The 20,211-nt window shown below is 44.2% G+C and overlaps 1 protein-coding gene and 1 long non-coding RNA gene across 13 annotated transcripts in view; one reads left to right on the top strand and one right to left on the bottom strand.

The window, feature by feature from the left end:
* Window positions 1-13,753: 13,753 nt before the first annotated feature.
* The window catches only part of LOC103564721 (uncharacterized), an 11,962-nt gene continuing 5,504 nt past the window's right edge, over window positions 13,754-20,211 (bottom strand). The window contains exon 3 of the long non-coding RNA XR_548148.2: window positions 13,754-13,914. This is a non-coding gene — a long non-coding RNA (uncharacterized lncRNA). The remainder of the gene's footprint in view (window positions 13,915-20,211) is intronic.
* The window catches only part of PDCD4 (programmed cell death 4), a 27,841-nt gene continuing 22,028 nt past the window's right edge, over window positions 14,399-20,211 (top strand). For 2 of the 12 annotated variants that reach the window (XM_070632830.1, XM_070632864.1), the window contains exon 1: window positions 16,247-16,545. The gene's annotated coding sequence lies outside the window, so the exon portion shown is untranslated. Of the gene's footprint in view, window positions 14,449-15,902; window positions 16,022-16,176; window positions 16,546-17,146; window positions 18,385-20,211 lie in introns of those variants that run through there. The other 10 variants (XM_070632875.1, XM_070632836.1, XM_070632852.1 and 7 more) reach the window with 10 other exon arrangements.

Raw genomic sequence — 20,211 nt, 5'->3', positions numbered from 1 at the left:
TTTAAGTAAATTCGTCCGGTATTCATTCAGTCAACAAGATGTTATGGGAGCCTCCTATGTACCAGGCCCTGAGTGTACAACTGGTGGACAAAGCTGCCGTGGTCCTGCCCTCAGGGAGCTTACAATCTGAAGTCAGGTCGTTGTACATTCACCAGCCTGTGTGTGCATATCTGTAGGATGATGAGTCAAAGTGACACCTGACAACTTCAGAGTTTGAAATGTGTCACCTTGTCAGTGGGTCACCATGGCCAGGACCCAGAAACGCTCTGAGAAGTTCCAGAAGGGAATATGAAAAAAAGGCAGGATCAGGTGAGCACCACGAGACCAGCAGCGGAGAAGCCAAGCCCAGGAAAATGAACCAGGATAGGCTTGCTCTGTCATATTGTTTTAGGCGAGAGGCCAGAGAGTCAGCCAAAACCAGCACCAGCAGATGAAAAACAGGAGGTGAACAGTGTTAGAGCAAAGCTGCATGTGCTGAAGGCTCTTTTACATTCTCCACAGAGGATGGCTAAGGAGTTGCCTTAGCTTCTATGGGCTCAGGGCTCCTGAGAACAGCGAGGGCACAGGGATTGGTCCCTCGAGAGGGTGAGCAATTCACACACTTGTTCTTTCCTTTACATTCGGATTTTCTCTTTTCTTATGGCTGCGGCCTTTAGGGGATTCACAGGCACAAGTGAAGTGTTCCAGGCTGCTGAAGCCATGACATCTTTGGTCTGAGGCAGCATCAGTTGATGGTCTGGTCCACCCTCTGTGTCCAGGTTGGCACTTGTAAAACCTAGTCTAGACTGTGTAACCTTTTATCTAAGAGAAAAGCATCCTGGAGAGACCATCTGGGTGCCTCAGTGACCATCCTCCAGAACCTCCAATGCAATTCTGAGGTTCCAGGAACAGGGGCAAAGGTAGGAAACAGAGTGCCTCCCCATGACATCCCCAAAGGTTACCCCTTGCCCCTCTGCTACCTAAAACCACCAAGAAATAACTCCAACACTAGCCATAGACTTAATCCTATCTGCCTGATAAGAGCAGGTAGAATTCTGTAAGCTATTCTTGTGAACCTCTATACTCTGGGAACAGCCTGGCAACATTGAAAGAACATCGTCTTTTGGGCCGTGTGAACCTCATCTGAAGTCTTAGTTCTGCCACTCAGTAGCAGCTCTGTCATTTGACCTGGGCAAGTGACAATTTCTATAAGTCCCAGTAAACTTACAGGTGCAGAGAAGATAATAATTGCATCTGTTTAAAAGATATGTAAAAAGAAAAGTAAAAGTCTTCTTCTTGACCAATCAAATCCCCTCTCTAGACATATGTTATTAATACTTTGGCTCAAATACTTCCAGATTTTTCCCTAGCTTTATACTGATACATATATGTATGTAAACACATGCATATTTTTACAAACCAAATATTACTGTACATATCGGTCTACAATTTGATTTACTTCTATTCAACAATCTATCATATACACCAAGTCCACGTATTACTCTTTTTACCAATTGCATAGTATTCCTTAATATGGATATGTGGTAATTAATGTAACCTACTAATGGATATTTAGCTTGGTTCAAATGTTTTTTGATTATAAACCTTGCTGCAAAGGACATGCATGTTTATGAATCTATGTTATTATTTCCTAGGAGGGAGACCTGAAAGTAGAATTGACGGATAAAAAGTACACACATCTAAATTACACACGTTAGATTCTACCAAATCACCTTCCTCCCAGATTTGTGCCAAATAACACTTGCACTCACAGTGTGTGAGAGTGCTCATTTCTACATATCCTTGCAAGCACTGGGTTCTATTACTTTTTTAATTTTTGCATTTCCCTGACAGTAGTGAAGTTGAACATCTTTTTATGTTTATTAGCCATCTGCCTTTCTTCTGTGAATTCTTTGTCTATAATCCTTGCCTATTTTTCTGTTTGGATGTTTGAGTTGTTCTTACTTGTAGGCACTGTTTGTACATTAAGCATGGACCTCTGTTGGCAGAAAGAAAGGACACCGTGTTTTGAAGCACCTAGGGGAAGGGGTAGGGTAACTGGAGCAGGTATTGGGGGCCAGGGGTCTGTGTTTGACATTAGGGCTATTAGTCCTCTGTTAAATGCTGCAAATATTTTACTCAATTTGCTCTTAAACTTTATCCTATCTTTCATCATGTGGGAGTTGCAAATGTTTCAGTATTCAAATCTATTTTTTCTTTCTGGCTTCTGGGTTTCCTGTCTTGCTTAAGAAGTCTTCCTCATCCTTATGTTATGTAATTATTCTGTTTTCTTATACTTCTATGCCTTCATTTACTTACATTCATATCTTTAATATTTCAGGAATTTCTACTTGGAGTAGATGAGGAATTTATGTTCTCAGCATAGATGATATGCTTCTGAGGTTTTCTTCTCTCATCACTCTGAATGCATTAAGGGACTCACAATGTCTTGAGTAAAAAAGTCCAGGGTGCAGTGTGATCCTATTAATGTATTTGTTTATAAGAACAATTCTACAGCATGTTAATACTGGTTGTTAATACAAATTTAATATTGGTTATTTCTATGTGATGGGATTATTGATGCTTTTGATTTTTCTCTCTTCTCATCTGTATTTTCTTGTTTTTCTACATAAATGACTATTATCTGTGTACTGAAATGTATTTAAAGAAAAAATTATTAGGAAGAGAGCTGTTTACCCAATACCTCATATTGACCTAGGCCATATCCTTGAAAAGCAACTACACTGTGAGCTTCTTGAGGGCAGCTCCTCCCTCCCACACACCTAACACCGGGGCCTCACCAGCAGGAGTGTGTGGCTCAATTGGCTACATTTCTCTGCAAGCCCTCGGTGTTCCCATAGGCTTAAAGATAACAGCTCAGCTTGTTGAAAAGGACATTTCTCCTAGTCAGAAATTTTATTTCCTGGTTCCCTCCTCCCTCCTCACACAGTGGGTATACCACTTGTCTTGGGAAAAGTTCACACTCTAAACATGAGTAAAAGCAAGACAAATTTATGTGCCAGGCCAGCTCATCAGCAAGAATATTAGAATCATTTCTAAACAGTTAGTCTTCAAGAACAGTTTACGACCAAGGGATTTCCCCTCACTATCGCAATGGTTAATTCGGATACTGCTTTACACCTTTTCAGGAGCTGCTCCATTCCTATTTGCTTTGATCCTTGGGCCAAACACTGATATGCAGAGAACAGGTATGACTGTGTTCTCCAGCGCACTGGTGGAGTATATTCATCTTTTTTCTGATGTTTGAATGTTCAGGATATTGGAGAGTTTCCTCTTTAAGCACCAAAACTTTATTTATTTGAAACATTTGGAGGGAGATTTTTCTAAAACAATATTCTGTAAAATCCTGCCTTGCTAAACTGTAGACATAGAGCGCAGGCATTTGAAATTTCTGTGGAAGGTCCTTGTTAGTATCAGTTAGCACACTAGGCTCCTAGCATGAGGGCCTTTGGAGCTATTGACATGTGGAAACGTGTTTGCCCTCGTACTAAATGGCTCATGTTGCTTTTAAAGATCTTGTTTGTGCCCTAATGTTTTTCTTTCTCCCTCCTTGCTCTCTTGTTTGCCTTTTATGTTTCTGTCAGTCATCAGCATGTCTATCTCTAGCAGACCGACTCCCTGCTATCAATTGTTTGTCATCTGTGATAGGGCAGGAAGCCAGAAAACCAAGCATATTCTCATTATACGTAAACTAAGAAAATGCAGGCTCCAAGCGAAGATCTAAGGGGCTTTTCTCTGAGTAAAGAATATGAGACTGAGAGGTAGATTAATTTCTTTTGATTACTTAGAGGTCTTTTGAGATTTTCTTCCTGGTTTTCATACTGATGAAAGTGTTGGTCCCATTTTAGAGATGAGGAAATGATGCCAATGAGAGAAGCAAGGTGACTTGGTCAAAGTCACATGGTAACTGAGTGGCAAAGCAAACACTAAAATCTGGGTATCTTCCTCCACTCCATGGCCCTGTTAGGTTTGGCCTTGTACCTGCTTTTTTAGATGAGCCAAGTGGCAGGAGCTTGGCTGGGGCCTCTTTTGTGTTTCTTGCCAGAAGAGTGGGCCAGCTGCAGACCCTTGCCTCTCTGAGAGGTTTAACCAAATCTGTCTGGATTCCTTCGACTAACACAGGCCGCTTCATTGTCGGAAATTAGAGCTTGGCAAACAGCCGTGTTTACATTCACAGGGCTAGTTTGTTGCTGTGGTCCCGGAGGGGATTGTTCAAGCTTATCTTCTCTAGATAGTGATGTGCTGAGAGCTGCACAGTTCTGACCCAGATTGAAATCAGCTGCAAAACACCTAGTCCTGAACACACACACACACACACACACACACACACACACACACACTTTTCAGGCAACTTAAGCCAACTACAACTCACTGACACATCCTTTCCTCAACAGGCTGACTCCTTCCCAGAAGGCTGTGAGCTGAGCCAAGGCAAGCTGGCAGGGGAGCAAAAGTCCGAGGGCACTCTGCCTGCTGAGCTGGGACTGTTTCCCTGAGCTGGGTGCCTGCCTCCTGCCCCATGTGCCTCATTCTCACATCTTTCATGCAGGGAGATGGCTGAGTGAGAGGGCACACAGGAGGGAGAGAGAGAGAGTGGGCACTGGGCTGCAGAATACTCAAGTCCAGGAACAAAGGGCAGCTTTTGACCACTGCACATTTTGAACTGTTTCATTCAGGGAACAAAGACCTTGTAAAATGGTGGAACCTGTCTTTCCCTTTTAGAAATTCCATAGTCTGGTGGCTCCAGCGGTAGAGGACTAACAAAAGGCCGCAGCCCCCATGGCTCTGATCTGCCCCACTGCCTTGGTCAGAAGCCTTTAATGGCTTCCAACAGTCTGGACCCAAAAAAGTCCAGACTATCATTCAAGACCCTTCATGGACTGGCCACAGCTCTACCTCTCTCCCAGCCCGGAATAACCCTCTTTCTGTTTTCAACCTTCATAGTCTTTTATCTATAGCCCTCATGGTACACTTATCACTCTCCACTGAATAGTATACTTATTTTTATGGGTCTTATCATTCCCACTGGTCTAGTCTATGAGCTCCTTAAGGGCAGGACCTATTCTTATCTTTGTTCCCTGAGTCCTTACAATGGTGCAGGATGTTGTGGAGTGCTCAAAAACAATTTGTTGAATTAAACCAAGAACTCTCTCACAGGGCTGAGTTCACCTTGAGAGAGACAACAAGACATCCAATTGCCCACAGTCCACGAGCAGGAAGGACACCTTCACCCCAGCCTGCATAGAGAACATGTCAGATAGAAAACTTAAGGTCATGTGGCCCAACCCTCGTATTTCAGAGATAGGGAGACTGAGACCCAAGGACTGGGTTAAGGACCATGGATGTTATTTATTTCATTTACAGCTGAGAGAGCTGAGTTTCGGCCAGCAGAAGCCCCTTTCCTAAAGTCCGACAGGCAGAAAGTGGTAGAGCTGGAGTTTAAGCCTGGGTTTGCCTGACTCCAAAACCCACTTTCTGTTGTGAAGGGTTCCCCAGCTTCAGCCCCCAAAAATCCAACTGTCCTGCTGGTTTCCCAGAAAAGGGCTTTAGCTGTGACCAAGGCCAGGGAGGGCTTAGGCAGAGGCAGGCAGCACCTGGCTCCAGTCCATTCTGAGCTCTGTGGCTGGAGAAGCTGTTTATGAACTCTGCCTGTCCCAGGCCTGGCAGCCCAGCTACCCTAGCTGGGTCTTTTCACAGAAGACGCGTCAGGCAGGTACTAGAACATCACACAGAGCCTTTGTCCAGAGGGTGCGGTGTTTTGCAGTGAAAAGTTTACGTTGGCCATGCTGGTAGGGGCAAGGGAAGTAGAGGCTGCCAGCCTTCTGCTCTCAGGGCACTGCTCCAAGAGGACAAAGCCTTTGGCTCCCAAGAGAGAAGAGGGCAGAGGTGGGGAGAGGGAGCTTGGGCCAAGAGGAACCCTAGTAGAAACTTGGGAGAGAAATGGCCTGCGTGGTAATTAGGACAGTGGATTAGAAACTCCGCAAGAGCTCAAATCAGGTTTTGTGTTGCCAGGCTGCAGTGGGCAGTGGAAACAGCTCAGGCTAACAGGTCACTTGGGTTCAATTCCTGCCCCTTCCTGCTTGTGAGGGCTTGGGCAATTTGTTGACCCTTCTGAGCCTCAATTTCCTCACCTGTTGTGTGAAGGGATAACAGGAGTGTCTTGCTGGGGGTGGTGAGGATCAGACACCATGGAGTGTGCTGGGCACAGAGTGGTCACTCAGTAAATGGTGGAGTCTCTATGAATTTTTGTAAGCATTCCCTCAGTTCCCAGATTTATGAACTAATAAAAGGACAGGGCTGCAGAGAACACCCAGGCAATGGTGTCAAATGACTGTTGACTGAGAAAAGGAAACGAAATCACCACAAGTAGACCCACATTTAGAGGAACTCTGCCCCAGAAACAGTTGGGGGGGAAGACAGTCTGTTTCTAATTAGGCAGCAGCCGATAGAACTGTGAACTTTAGAGTTGTTGATCCAAAAATGTTTTAAACTTAGCATATGCATGTGTGTGGTGTGTATATGTATCGTGTGATGTATGTGTTGTGTGGTTTGTATATGTGTGTAGTGTGTATGTGTGTGGTGTATATGCACGTGTGGTGTAAGTGTTGTGTGGTGTGTGCATGTGTTGTGTGGTGTGTAAGTGTGTGGTATATGTGTAGTATGTGTGTATTGTGTGTGGTGTATGTGTTATCTCTACAGTAAGATTTCACCTGCTTACTGGAGGGCTTATCTTTCAATAGTTCTCAATAGTGAAGGAAGGGAAAAAATGTTTATGATGTAAATGCTTAATCCTTTACTATACTTTTTTGCTTGTCTCCTAAAGGCTCCTAGACAAGGGAAATGAGGCTCAGAGATGCCATTTGTCTAAGCTCAACCATCTGGTTAGTGGCAGAGGCCAGCCCTAGACCCAGATCTGCCTGATAACAGTGGGTATTGTCAACTTGACTCCTGAAAGAAGAAACCCCCAAATGCAAATAGAGTCAGGCTTTTGTTCTATGGTTTGATCTTCAGGTAGCTTTTCTTGTGGTGTGTCACCCAAATACCTGTGCTCTGCTCTGGGTCCCAGACCTGCAACTTCCTGCACCGTACTTTACCACTCTGGTTTTATTTTTATCAGCTCTTCCTCTGAACCAGTCCTCAACCCAGTGAAGCAGGCTCAGTGAGAGCAGAAATAGTTTAGGGACTGTTGGGCCTGGCCCCTGGGCTGATGCAGAAACATCAATCTTGCCTCAGCCCGTTGGACCAGAGTGTTCCCAAGATAGCTGGAGTGTATCCTGCACATTCTGCCTAGGATCTGGCATGGCTGGGGGCCCTGGAGAGCTCCAGCTTCCTGCCATTCCTGGAGGCCCCTACAAATTGCCACAGTTCCTCTCTTTGGCACGTTCGCAAGTCAGGCTTCAGCTGCAAGCACTAAAGGCCCTTGTTGCAGTTTATTCTCCTGAGCAACTCCCTGCAGACCCAGTGAATGACAGGCAGGCATCTGCTGGGCTAAACCAGGAAGTGAAACTCCCACTGACAGCCTCAAATGGGCTCTTGTACAGAAAAATCAAAATTGTATAAGCTCCTTTTTCCTTTCACTAAACATTTATTGACAAACACCTACTATGCGCGTGATGCAGGGGCAGGGTTTTTGCCCTTCAGGAGCCCACAGCCCCATGGGGAGCCAACGGGAAAACAAAGAGCTGAGCCTGGAAGACTGGCCTGAGGCCAAACAGGCATGTCCTGGGAGTGATGGAGAAAGAAATGTTGCACTCTGCCCTGGCCCGGGGGAAAACTTCTCACAGGAGGTACTATTTTATCCCAGTCTGAAGGATCAGCCAAAATTCAATAAGTAAAAATAATATCAATGACAACTAAAGTATTATTATTAATTAGGTACTTATAACATGTCAGGCATCCTGCAGAGTACTTTACAGACATTATCTGAACAACAGCCCTAATGCAACAGGTACTGTAATGATCCAGGTGGTTGTTCAGTGAGGGAACAGAGGGTCAGAGAAGAGGAAGTCACTTGCTCAAAACTAGGAAACCAAAGAGCCAGTATTTGAACCCAGTGCTGCTGATTCCAGAGCGCAGGCTGTTATACGTTTTATAAGTTCAAAAATTACAGTAATATAAACAGGTATATGCTAAGATGTCTTGCTCCCTTCCTGGTCCCTGCATACTCCATCTCCCCACTGCCCTTATAGATGTGAACAGTTATATTAGTTTCTTATATACCCTTTCAGTATTTGTTTATGCAAATATAAACAAGTCTGAATAAATATTCTTATTTCTCCCTCTTTCTTGGATACCACACAAGATGGTATACATTAACACTGATTTGTACTTTGCAGTCTTGGAGAATTTTCCATTGGAGTATATAGACATCTCCCTTGTTCTTTTATACAGCTGCATAGTTCTTCATTTGTTGATCCCAGCCTTTCAAACAAGGCAGTGTGTTCCCAGCAGGGAAGATGTGGGTATGCTTTGCTAAACTGTTTAAATTTCATGGGGCACCAAGGAACAAAAGAGGTGATGAGATAGATTTATTTTTGAAAGATTCCTTATATAAGGTAAGATGCTACACACAGCACAGCCTGCCTGGACATGTGGCCCCACCTGGATTCAAGGAAATATACACTGCCACAGTGGTGGCTGGGGAAAGCCCTTCTGTGGAACAAGTTCCAACTTATCTCTGGCCCTGTTGCCTGCAGCCCTGGGCCCCTGCTTTTTATGACATCTCCCCTATGTCACGCCTGCAAAATTTTTATAGAGCTTCCTGTGCCTAGGCTGCAGAAAGCACATGTAGTCTTAATGCGTCACCCTGGGCTACTTCCCCACGGATTGTGCAAGCACTCAAGACCTTCACAGGCGGTGCTTAAAGTGTTCTGAGGCTTCTAGTATTCCCTGGGAAAGTTTGCTGTCAAGGCTGTTACTGACTCAAACACCTTTGAAAGTGAGCTAAAGTCACTACTCCTCTTCTCTGAGATAGGGGATTCTCCCAGAGGATGATAATGCCTGTGGGAACAACTTTGGTCCTTTGAAAAGAGGTATTTGCTCTTAAGGTCATGTGATCATGCTTGGTAAAAAAACCTTGCTGGCTTCAAAGAGGTTGTGTAATTTTCAAAAGACCAGCCCCATCAAACGCATATGGCTACCAGTCAGCTGCATTTGTGTTGACTAAGGTCTCCAGCTTCAGGCCCACCACATGCACTCATCACAGTGAATAAAGCCCCCCAGCTTTGCAGTTTTGGTTCCATTCTCTTCTAGTGCCTAGACATTTACTTTATCTCTCCCAAGTATTCTTAAGAGACTGTGGCTTGTAAGGGTAGCAGGTACTGTACGGTCTCCTGGATGGAAATATGCATAATCACAGAACAGGGCTGTAAGTGGAATCTTAGGCCATCAGCCAACCCAGAAATCAAACTGGATAGATCACAGCCCCAGAAAGAATCTGGGAAATCTTCTAAGGTCTACACCTTCAGAGCAGTCGAATGGTTTAAGCTCACACATCTGATTAGCGGCAGAACTAGGATTGGAATCCAGGCCTCTCGCCTTCTAGCCCGGCTCCCATTCTACTACAGCACTGCTTTCCAGTGTGTATTCTGTAAGATGTGAATAGAAGCATGTAAAAAAGAGTGTTATGGTCAAGGGAGTTCAGCAAACATTGGGTTAAAGAAAATTAAATGGGTTTATTCATGGTAGGATTTCTCAGAGCCTTTAAAACACCATCGTTTATTGTGGTTTTACAAGAGGGGAGATGATAAGGAGTTTCCCCCAATTTACTTCATCCTGGAACCCTTCTGTGGTGGGACATCTGCAGAGCATATTCTGAGAAACACCATATACTGCTTCCTCTCAAATAAATTCAAGAGTTTTCTAAAGATAAATTCACGGGTGATGGAGCGTTGACCTTTGTTTAGGAAATGTTGGGAGGTTCAGCTTATATTTCTGGCCCACTGAGGTCAACATAATGGAAGGTAGCTGCCATACCTGACTGGATGCCAAGATGGCATCCCATCTCTTTTCAGGACCACTGCTGTCTTAAAAACCACTTTTGTTTTGTTTTGTCTCCTGGTTGTGGTTAGTTTGAAGGCACTGTGATTCTGTACCTGGTTTGACATACAGAAGAAAGTTCGGTGGCATTTCTTGGTGGAACACCCACTCTGACAATGGGCCCACACCTAATAACATGCTGTATTCCAGAAGTTCTTCATCTTTTCTGGGACATGACCCCTTTTGTAATCTCACTCAAAAAGGCTATAGACTCCTTGTGCTGGAAAATGCATATTCATAATAAAATTTGCAGATGTTCTCACACCCTTTGAAGCTCACTAATAAATCACTGACCTAGATTCATTGCCCTCAGAGAGAACTTTCTAAAAACCAAACGCACACACACATACACAACACAAGAAAAGGTGGTAAGACTTTAAGCTGCCCCCTCAGGAGTTATTTTTTCTTTCTTTAGAAAACTTGGTTCTTGGAGGGCGCCTGGCTGCCTGCTAGTTCCTGTTTCGATGCTGGCTTTGCCAATTGTGCTGCAGCGCTGCCAATCATGTTGCTTTAAGCGCAGAGTTTGGGGATTTCCTGGAGCTGCTTAAAAATGTCAGTCCTTGTTTTTCTTTCCGGAAGCTACCCTTTTTGGAAAGAAAGAAAGAAAGGGAGGAAGGAAAGAAGGACGGAAGGGAGTGCTGAAGGGCAAGACACATGCAGAGAAACATATGGATAAAGGAAGGCAGTTGCATGGAGTGGGAAGAGGTACTAGGCTGTCAGTAACTTGCCTGGAGCCAGACCTCTGCCCCACTCTGGACCTCAGTTTTTTCATCTGTATTCAGAGCAAGTTGGCCTCACTAGGCCATCTCCCAGGACCTTCCTCTGTCTCTGACTTGCCATAGGGCTAACTTCATTTTTATTATAAACATTTAATAATAAAAAGCAGTATCTCTCTGGGCTTGCCCCTGTTCTTATTTTCCACTACTTTTATTTCTTTTTGTACAAATAGAGGTTTGATTAGTTCCCTTCATTAACTTCCTTTTCTTTGTGTGTCTCCCTCTACCCAGCACCAACCTCTTGAGCCCACCCCTCTCCAGCCCTCCCTGGTTGCGTCTCCTTGAAGATCAGGCTCTCTTAATCACAACCCACGACCACTCATTCCTCTTATTTTCCAGCATGAAGAATCCCTCATTTCCATACAAGGCTCTTTGGGCTCTATTGCCTCATTTGGGAGGCAAGCAGAAACTCTGTGGTCATACAGGAGAGGAAAGCATAATGGCAGCTTAAGTGCAGCGGGGGCTCACTGGATAAAAGAGGATGAATTTTGTGAGATGTGAAGGCTACCTGAGGACCTAGTGTTCCAGAAGAATGCAAATAAAGCCCCCAGAGATACAATTAGAGTTCTTTTCTATCCTGACTCAACACAATTAATCAGATGCAGGATGTGACAGTGTGGTAAGCACTGGAAAGCATCGTGCTGAATGGTCCCGTGATTGCAAAATTCTGAAGAGCTGGAGTTTTCACAGGCTTAGAACTCAGGCCAGGTGTAGGAAATGTGTTAAAATTCATGGGCATTTGGGGAAAAGATGATCTGCTGGAGTTTATAAACCCTAATTGAACTTGTTTTTAAATCCTAAGGTAGCAGGAGTGATTTGGTAGGAGGAGAAAAACTCACAAAGACAAATGCATCAAGAAAACCCCTCAAAACTGAAATTGGGGAAGTAAAACCTTATTAGCATTTTTTGGTATATACTATTTTAAAATATTGTACCTATTGCTTCGTACTGTGCTTCACCTTACTCTATGCTCTTTACTCTAGGAAAGAGGTTCCTGCAAAGGCCCCCACCAACAGCTTCTGAACATCATACAAAACCTTCCCACCTCTGACTCCCCTTCCTTTTCACTTCCAGGACCTTAAGATGGACTCATTTGATAGCAGGAGGCTCTGGGGGCCAGAAATGGGCTCAGATATTTAACTTTTATTCAAGATACTCAAAGTTGAGTGGCAGAGAGAATCCAGTCCAGGCCTGCGTGCCGGAAGGTCTGGATACCCCCTGTCAACATGTTCCCCACCCTGTGCAAGGCTGGTACACTGAGACCTCATTTGCACTCTGGCTCTGCTACTAACAAGCTGTGTGGTTTTGGGCAATTTGCTTAACTTCTCTGGGTCTCTGTCCCTCCATTTGTAAAATGAAGGGGTTGGATTAGGGATGCCCAAATGTCCTTTTAGCATAAAAGTCCCACAATTTCCAGTGACCTGCTTAAGCCTCATTTTCCTCATCTTTAAAGCAGGGAGAGTGATGTCTGCTTGTCCACTTCATAAAGAGGGGGTGAAAGTGTAGGTGAAAGTGCTCAGAAAGCCTTAACACACAACACAAATGTCAGCTGCCATGATCATTAGTAGAATTCTTGATGCAGCTCTCTCTTTCTTCAGAGCATGTTTCATGTCTTTTACCATTTGTGCTAAAGAGCAATTCCGTGCCTTACAGGAATTCCTAAAATTCAGTCCTTGGTTTGAAGAAATAGGAGGCAAGGTGTCAGTTCAGGTAGATGAAGTTGTTGCAAATGACAGTAGCATCTGAAAGTTCTTCTGAAGGAAGTGGGCTAAAACCTGCCTTAGTCCCCAGAGAGAGATGGCCTTTTCTTGATCTCATTCAAGGACATAAACAGTGCTTAGTAAGAAACTTGTGTTTTAAAATGGGGCTTTGCTCAAAGAACGAAAAAGCCTTGGAGAGTCCCACCGGCAATAACAGTAATAGAGGTGCTTATCTTTTACCTTGCCTCTGTGCATTTCCAAGTAATTTACCCACATTAGCTCATTAGCACTCCCAATGCTACACCAGCCTTCTCTCTTGCCTTTGGGATGGAGGGAGGTGATATTATCTGAGCTTTGCATTCAGGGAAAGCCCCTCAGTTGAGAGTGACAGTCCCTCTGTTCACACCTGGTGGAATTGTCCCCTGAGTATTTGAGAGGCAAATTCTCTCATCTCTTGTACCCCACTCCCAGGACTCTGGTACGATCTCAGTGCCTTGTCCAGCATCACGGGGTGTCAGAACTGGAATGGCTTCTCAAAGTCCCCTTGCAGGGGCCAACTCCTTTTATAGTACAAGAAATTGAGGCATTCAATTGACTGAGAGAAAGGAAATGAAACACCCAAAGCAACACAGCTAGTTAGGGACACAGTCAACAACTTTTCTTAAGAGGCAAAAACTAGAAACTATCCTCTACCCTCATCCCCATACACCCCAACAAACCAAACACTCTTTGGGTCCCTCTAGGCATCTCAATAGTGCTTAAACCTGGGGGTACGGGGAAGATGAGAGAGACACTGTGTATGTCTATCTGATCACACAGCGCAGAGTTTCCGTTGCCACCTCTGAACAGCTGTCTTATCCTGGGCAACAGTGGTGGTCCTTGCTCTCCTAAACTGGAATGAGTCATTCTTAAGGGAAATGAAAGTTGTAATTCTATCATTCTGGAGTTAAGGGGAAGGGCGCTTTCCTTTTCTTTTATCCAACAGCTAAATTAACATAAGCCCATAGGCACAGGGCTTTAGGAAACAGAAAGTCAGTTTGTAAATTATTATAATGTGAAATGAAAATGTACACTGTGAAGCCTAGGCAGCTCTATACTTCAGACATTACTCTACCCTAAGGTAGAGCATAATGCCTTTTGCCAAGAACACAGCTGGATCAGCCCCCTGATTTTCACAGAGGCACACAATAAATATTTGTGGATTGATTTGGTGGGCAAAAATATTTGGCACTTGGATACTTTTCTATTTTCCAGCTTATTCGCTTTATTTTTTATTCTTTTTAACGTTTAGAAAAGGTGCAGGTGGCCAGTGTTCAATACAGCTGCAGGGAATGTTGGTGATAGCAGCTGTCATCTGTATTTCCCAAATGGGCTTTGAAGAAACACTGACTTTGGGGTATCTGGAAAAAAAAAAAGATTCTGTGTTTAAATAAGTTGGGGAAACGTTACTTAGCTTCCTACTTTGGTCCTCCAAGATTCTCTAGATCAAGGTACATTAGCTTATTAAAGATACTGAGAAGAGCTGGGGTCAAAACAAACACAAAAACCACTTTAACTTCATTAAAACAATTTTTTTCCAAGTTGATTTGATTATGGAACAGTCCCTCCCCCATATTTTTTGTGATATCCATTAAAGTTCCACAAAATTCATGTTCTTTGGAAAACACCTTGGGAACTACTAATTGAACCCAATTTCTGAATTTTACTGCTGAAAAAACAGAGGTCCTGGGAGGGGCTGAAGTTCTTACAGGTGGTTAGGGGGGAAGCTAGACTAGAACCCCACTTCCTGACTCCCTGGTCCAAGCTGATCAACCACACCTAACGAAAAAGGCATTTCCTAAGGTGTGGCCTAGGATGCCAGGCATCATGGGTAGTTCTTGAGGTGATGCTTAAAAAGGATGTGAACATGTTACTCCATGATGGGTTCTTTTGGGGTAAGTTGCTAAAAGATAGAGATTATTTTAGATGCTTTTAAAAATGGGTAATCATATCCTACTCTTTTGTTATCTCATAGATCTTGAGGTGCTTATCCATTGCAACCTGGGTATGCCATAGGTGCTTAATAAATATATTAAATGAATGAGTTAAATGAAAGAATCTAGCAGGAGTCAGAGGAGGTTGGTGGCAGGAAGGAAGGAGGAAAGGGTCAGGAACTGGAAGAGAGTGAGAAAAGGCAAAATGTGGAGAAAGAGAGGGATGAATGAAAAATAGGAGCCAGCAGTTACTCATCAGTGGAGGATAGTTAAGCCCTGGCAGAGAAAGGAAAGGAGACAGCTGCAGGTGACAGGAAAAAAACCACCAAAACACAAAAAAAAACAAAAAACACCACACTGGGTGACCAGGAAGCTTTGCTTTTAAAAAGTAAAAGTGGGAGCCAGTCGGTGGTGCAGTGGTTAAGTTTGCACGTTCTGCTTCGGCGGCCCAGGGTTTCCCAGTTGGGATCCTGGGTGCAGACATGGCACTGCTTGGCAACCCATGCTGTGGCAGGCGTCCCACATATAAAGTAGAGGAAGATGGGCACAGATGTTAGCTCAGAGCCAGTCTTCCTCAGCAAAAAGAGGAGGATTGGAGGCAGATGTTAGCTCAGGGCTAATCTTCCTCAAAAAAAACAAAAAAAGTAAAAGTGACTCATGAGGCTAATTCAGATGCTGGCCATGCCAGGAGGTCCCAGCCCAGGAAATGGAGATGAGCATCAACTGCTGAGGACCTTTGTGAACTCAGAACAAAGTGTGTTTATTGCACAGGTACAATAAATGTGCAAGGTGCCTTCTTAAGTACTACAACAATAACAGATGAATAAGACACAGGCCTTACCCTCAACAAGGTGACAGTCTAATGGGGAGAAGTGCTAGGACAGGAACTCAGATAACATAACGCCAGGTAGAATGTGATCAGTGCCCCCAGAGGTACAACAAGCCTGTAGTGTGAGGAATCAGGAGACACGAAGATCATATCAAGTCATGAGGGTCAAGAAGGCCTATGCGGGAGAGCATCAGGCAGATATGGGAGATAAGAGGAGAGGCATTTCAAATTGATTTGATAAAGAACTGTCAGGAGGGTGGGGAAGCATACAGAGCTGTGAGTGGTCCAAGTGGGTTCCAGTGAAGGGTGTGTGTGGACTGGGCAGGGTGTGGAGAGACATGTCCAGAAAGTCTTGAAGTCACACTGTGGGGCCTCGAATGCCTGGCTGAGGTACTGATGCAACAGGCAGGCAATGGGAAGCTAGCAAAGGTTTTTCTGTGCCGAGGTTGAGAACTCCAGCCTTGGAATTGGGAACACGGGAGTCTGAACCCCAGTGGCCTGAGTAGTCATGATTAGCAAAGGGACTTTAAAGAGTTTTTGAGTCTGTTTTCTCATCTGTGAGGTGGGAATGATTTCTATCTTAAAGGGTTGAGAGCATTCGCGGAGATAAAGTTCTTAGCACGCGGTTTGCACAGAGTTGGAGCCAAGGAGTGCGCAAGAGCCAACAGGAGAAGGAACTGGAGAGAACGAGGGTATTCCCCTGAGGTGTGTCCGGAAACGGAGGCAGGACCCTCGGGAAGCCCAAAGCCTTTGCTTTAGCCAAGTTTGCTGACTGCCCAGTGAGGGGAATGGGTGAACCGGTCACGGCAGCCTCACCCTAGTCCCCACCCCAAGGCACTGCCCTTCGCCCACGCTTCCCTCCCGCCTCACCTCCCTCCCTCCCGCCTCACCTCCCAACCTCCCGCTACTCCAGCTTCCCGCCCCGCTCCCACTCCCGCCTGTCCCTGGAGCCACAGCGCATGCGCCCTCCTGCGCCCAGCTTTCCACGTTTCACTTCTCTCCCTTTTCCACCGCAGCTCCCGCTCCACCGCCGCGATTGGCCAGCCGCCCTCCTCGCCTCGGCCAATGAACGCCGCCCTCTCACCCCCGTGTTACTGGGTAGAACAAAACAAAAACAAACAGAGCGAGAGGGGCCAGAGACGCTCGGACGCGGCGGTGGAGGCTGAGGTGCGGGGTCGGGGCCGGCGGACTGGGGACCCGGGCGAGTAGCGGCCGCGGAGGCTCGAGGGGTCAGTACCGGCGGGGCGGCTCGCACGCTCCGGAGGCCTGCGCCTTCCCCCAGCCCGCGTCTCTGCTCCGAGGCAGCCGCACGTTGGGAGGGGGAGGGGGCGTGGAGGCCGCGGCCCGGTCCGGTCGGGGCCGGCGGGCGGGGGTCTGGCCGCCGCCTCAGAGTCCCGCAGGCCCGGCCGCGTCCGCTCTAACGCCCCAGGCTGCGGAGGGCCGGCCCCGGTTCCCTCCTTCTGGGCCCGGACCCGGAGCGCGGCGGCGCGGGCCCGCCCCCTCTAGGACCCCCGCCTCACTTAGAGGGGCGCTCTCCGGCGAGGGCCTCCTCCTCAGGCCCGCGAAGGCCGGTGTTCATTTTTATCGGGGCGGGGGGCGTGGGGAGGCATCTTTCGGGCCCGACTGGAATCCCGGGAGGAAACTCTGCGCCCTCCCCGCCCCTCGGCCCCCCCGGAGGCCCTCCGCAGAGGCGGCCCCGACCCGGCGTTCCCAGCCCCGGGCCCTGCGGCCGCCCCGGCCCAGCATCCCCCGGCCGGGGCTGGGGGTCGCGGGGCGGCAGGCCCGGCCGCCGCGGGAGGGGCGGAGGGCGCCGCAGGGGGACACGTGCCCGTCGCCCTGGCCCTGCGCGCACTTCGCGGCGCCTCTCCCCGGGCAGAGGGTAGCTCTTTCAGTTTAAATGCAGTCTCCCGGAGACAACAAAGCCAGGAAGGGAGCCCCCTTTCTGTAAAACGCGTGCTGTGTCTGCTGCATTTGTCAATTTGGTACCGCAAGGTACCCGGGGAGGGTTTTTTTTCTGCCAGAGCTTTAAAACTGTCTGCAGACGTCAGTATCGCCCGTCTGCCCAGGCCCCTGTGAGAACTGGCTACGGAGCCAGGAACTGTAGTATGTTCAAACCATTAAAACGATTAAAAATGCAGCATCGTGTGGGGAAAAAAGTCACTGCCTGTTTTTACTTGTATTTTTACTGTTAAGTTTTGGAATTTTGGCATTCTTGCTAATGTAAGGCTTTTTAGGAAACTACCGTATAGTTTTTCAAAAAGGGACCACTGTAGATGTGTTCTAAATTTAACTATTGTTATTTATACCCTTAACTTTTTCCTTATAGTTTTATTCCTTAATATCTCAGCAGGCATCTTTGAATTATATTTTGATTGGTTTTTCTGTTGTAGTAATGAGAAAGGAAAAATAGTTGCTAGGAGTGCAAAAATAAATGACACTTTGATATTTTCCGTAGTGCTCACTTTTGCATCATTGTGGTTGAAAGCTTTTAGCTGATTTTAAGTTGGTAATTAGCTGTGATTGTAGCCTTGGAATGAATGCAAGTAATTTTCTAGTTATCGTATGGTCTGAACTTGACTCCAGAAAGTGTCGGAGTGGTTTATGAGGTATATTTCAGGAAGTTCATTTTTTGGGGAGGGACTAGAGTGGGAGGGTGAGGCTCTATCTTTTAGGGAATGTTTTGGCAATTGATTACTACTTCTGATTGTGTGTTTCTGTGAAACACACTGGGGAAATGAAAACTGTTTAATTTCAAAGAATTTTAACTTATGTATAGTTTGGTTTTCTTATTGAAAATTAATTTTATAGTTTAATATGAAGGATGCAGGGTTTAGATTTTTACTTTACATTTTAAGTTTGGGACAAAAATCTTGAGGATTGTTAACTGGAAAAAATTTCCACTACTTCGAAGAGAGTAAAAACATGAAACACATCTTTATCCTTCTCTAAACTTTTAAAACGTCTCTGTCGCTATCAAGCATGACTGAGTTCTTGATTGTGTTATCATTGTCTGAAGACACAGACAGGACTATATGTTTTGTTATGATTACTTAATAAAAACAAACTTGGTAAGTTATAGATAATAGTCATTACCTGATAATTTTCTTTGCCCAACTGAATGTCTTCTGTATAATAGCTTAAAATATTATTTTTAGTTTTTGGAAAGCAGTATTTAAAAGTTTGATATAACAATAGGAGTGTATGTTTTAATAAGCTACTCTCTGTTAACCCTAAAAAAGAATCTTCCTGTGGAATATTCAAATCTTGTATTGAATTTGTGCAAACAGTACTGGAGTTAGAAGGTTTGGATTCTCATCCTGGTTCTTCCACTGAGCAGCTATCTGTGGACAGATCACCTGTCTTCTCTGAATCTGTTGAGTTGTCTGCAAAATGGAGTACCTACCTCAGCATTGTTCTGAGAGGTGTCTGAAATAATGCGTACCAAGTTCTTTTTGAATTTTAAAGGGCTTTATGATATTGGTTATAATCATTTCATTTCCTTTATTAGCTAGGTACTGAAGAAAGTAGTCTCTCAAAGATTATACTTGCATCAAGTATGAAAAAAGATTTTTTAATGTAACTAGTTTAAAAAACGCATATACACATCATATGACATTTTCGCTTTCCTGTAACACATAATTCTTATACTGAGATGAAACAGTATTTTCAGCCACAGAGGACACTAAATATTTAGGTTGGCAAACTATTTTTGTTCATACATCTATGTGTATCTCTATATACATATTTTTAAGGTTCATTTTTTTCCCCTAAATCTGGAGTTGGTGGGAATTAGGATTTGAAAGGTAAAAAATATAGAATCATCTGTGTCTGTTTATTCTGAATAGAATTAAAGAGTGGTTGCACCATTTTCTGAACTTCTGAAGCAATGTGATAGCATCTTAGTAGCTTAAGGATTATAGTATAATATTGAGAAGTTTATGATTTTAGCATAAGATGTGTTTATTTTTGTTTTACTAAATAATATCCTTTCCTGGAGAAAAGGGCTATAAACTTATAAGATGTTAAAATAGTATATATTGATGAATTTAAGTCAGTTTCACCTTTGAGTCCCAGGAAGCATCATATATCATTATCCTAAAATGACATCTAACAGTAGGTTATGTTAGATGAAAAAGATATATCTCTCTGTAATTAGCTTATTAGTCATTTTCATTAATTTGTGCATTTTATATCTTAGAAGAGCACGCTGCTAGTGAAATGACTGTAAGTGACTGGAAGGACTTAGATCTAACCTATATGACTTAAACAGATAAATACTTAAGTACTCTAAACTGCTATTTAAAAAATATTTCCAGAGAGATTCTGAAATCATATTTTGGTTATACCTTCTGATAATAGTTTTTATGAAAGTATATCTTGATAGTCTTTCTTTCAAATAAGATTGAATTTGTATCACTAATTTAATTATCTAAATAGAAGTTAATTGATTTCATCAAAACCTTCCAGCATTAATAATTTTTAAGCCATTTTGAAACCAAGGTGTAAAATATCAAGATGCTGATATTGTACTTCTTTCTAAAATAGGCAGGACTTTTTAAAAAAAAGAATGGATTTTTCAGATTGTAAAAATAATGCTGTCATTATAGAAAATGCTGATTTAAAAATTTTCTCCCAATGTCTTAGAATAGTAATTATAGATACCTAGGTGATGAAATGGCAGATATATCTGCCTTCAGATATGTTGTAGTATGAAAAGTAACACTATCATGTGCTATTCTTGATTAACCAAAACTGGTGTTTGTATTTTGTGGTAGTTCTCATAATTTATTGGTAGCAAAGTCTCCAGTATTTATGTATATCAGATTAATTACAAGGCTGAGTATTCCTAAAAAATTTGAGTGTGTATATACTCCTTTAACTTGAAATAAACTGTA

The sequence above is a fragment of the Equus przewalskii genome, chromosome 1 (assembly GCF_037783145.1).
Source record: "Equus przewalskii isolate Varuska chromosome 1, EquPr2, whole genome shotgun sequence".
NCBI classification, from domain to species: domain Eukaryota; kingdom Metazoa; phylum Chordata; class Mammalia; order Perissodactyla; family Equidae; genus Equus; species Equus przewalskii.
The sequence above is the reverse complement of the archived record's forward strand: the minus strand, read 5'-3'. Positions and strand labels throughout refer to the sequence as shown.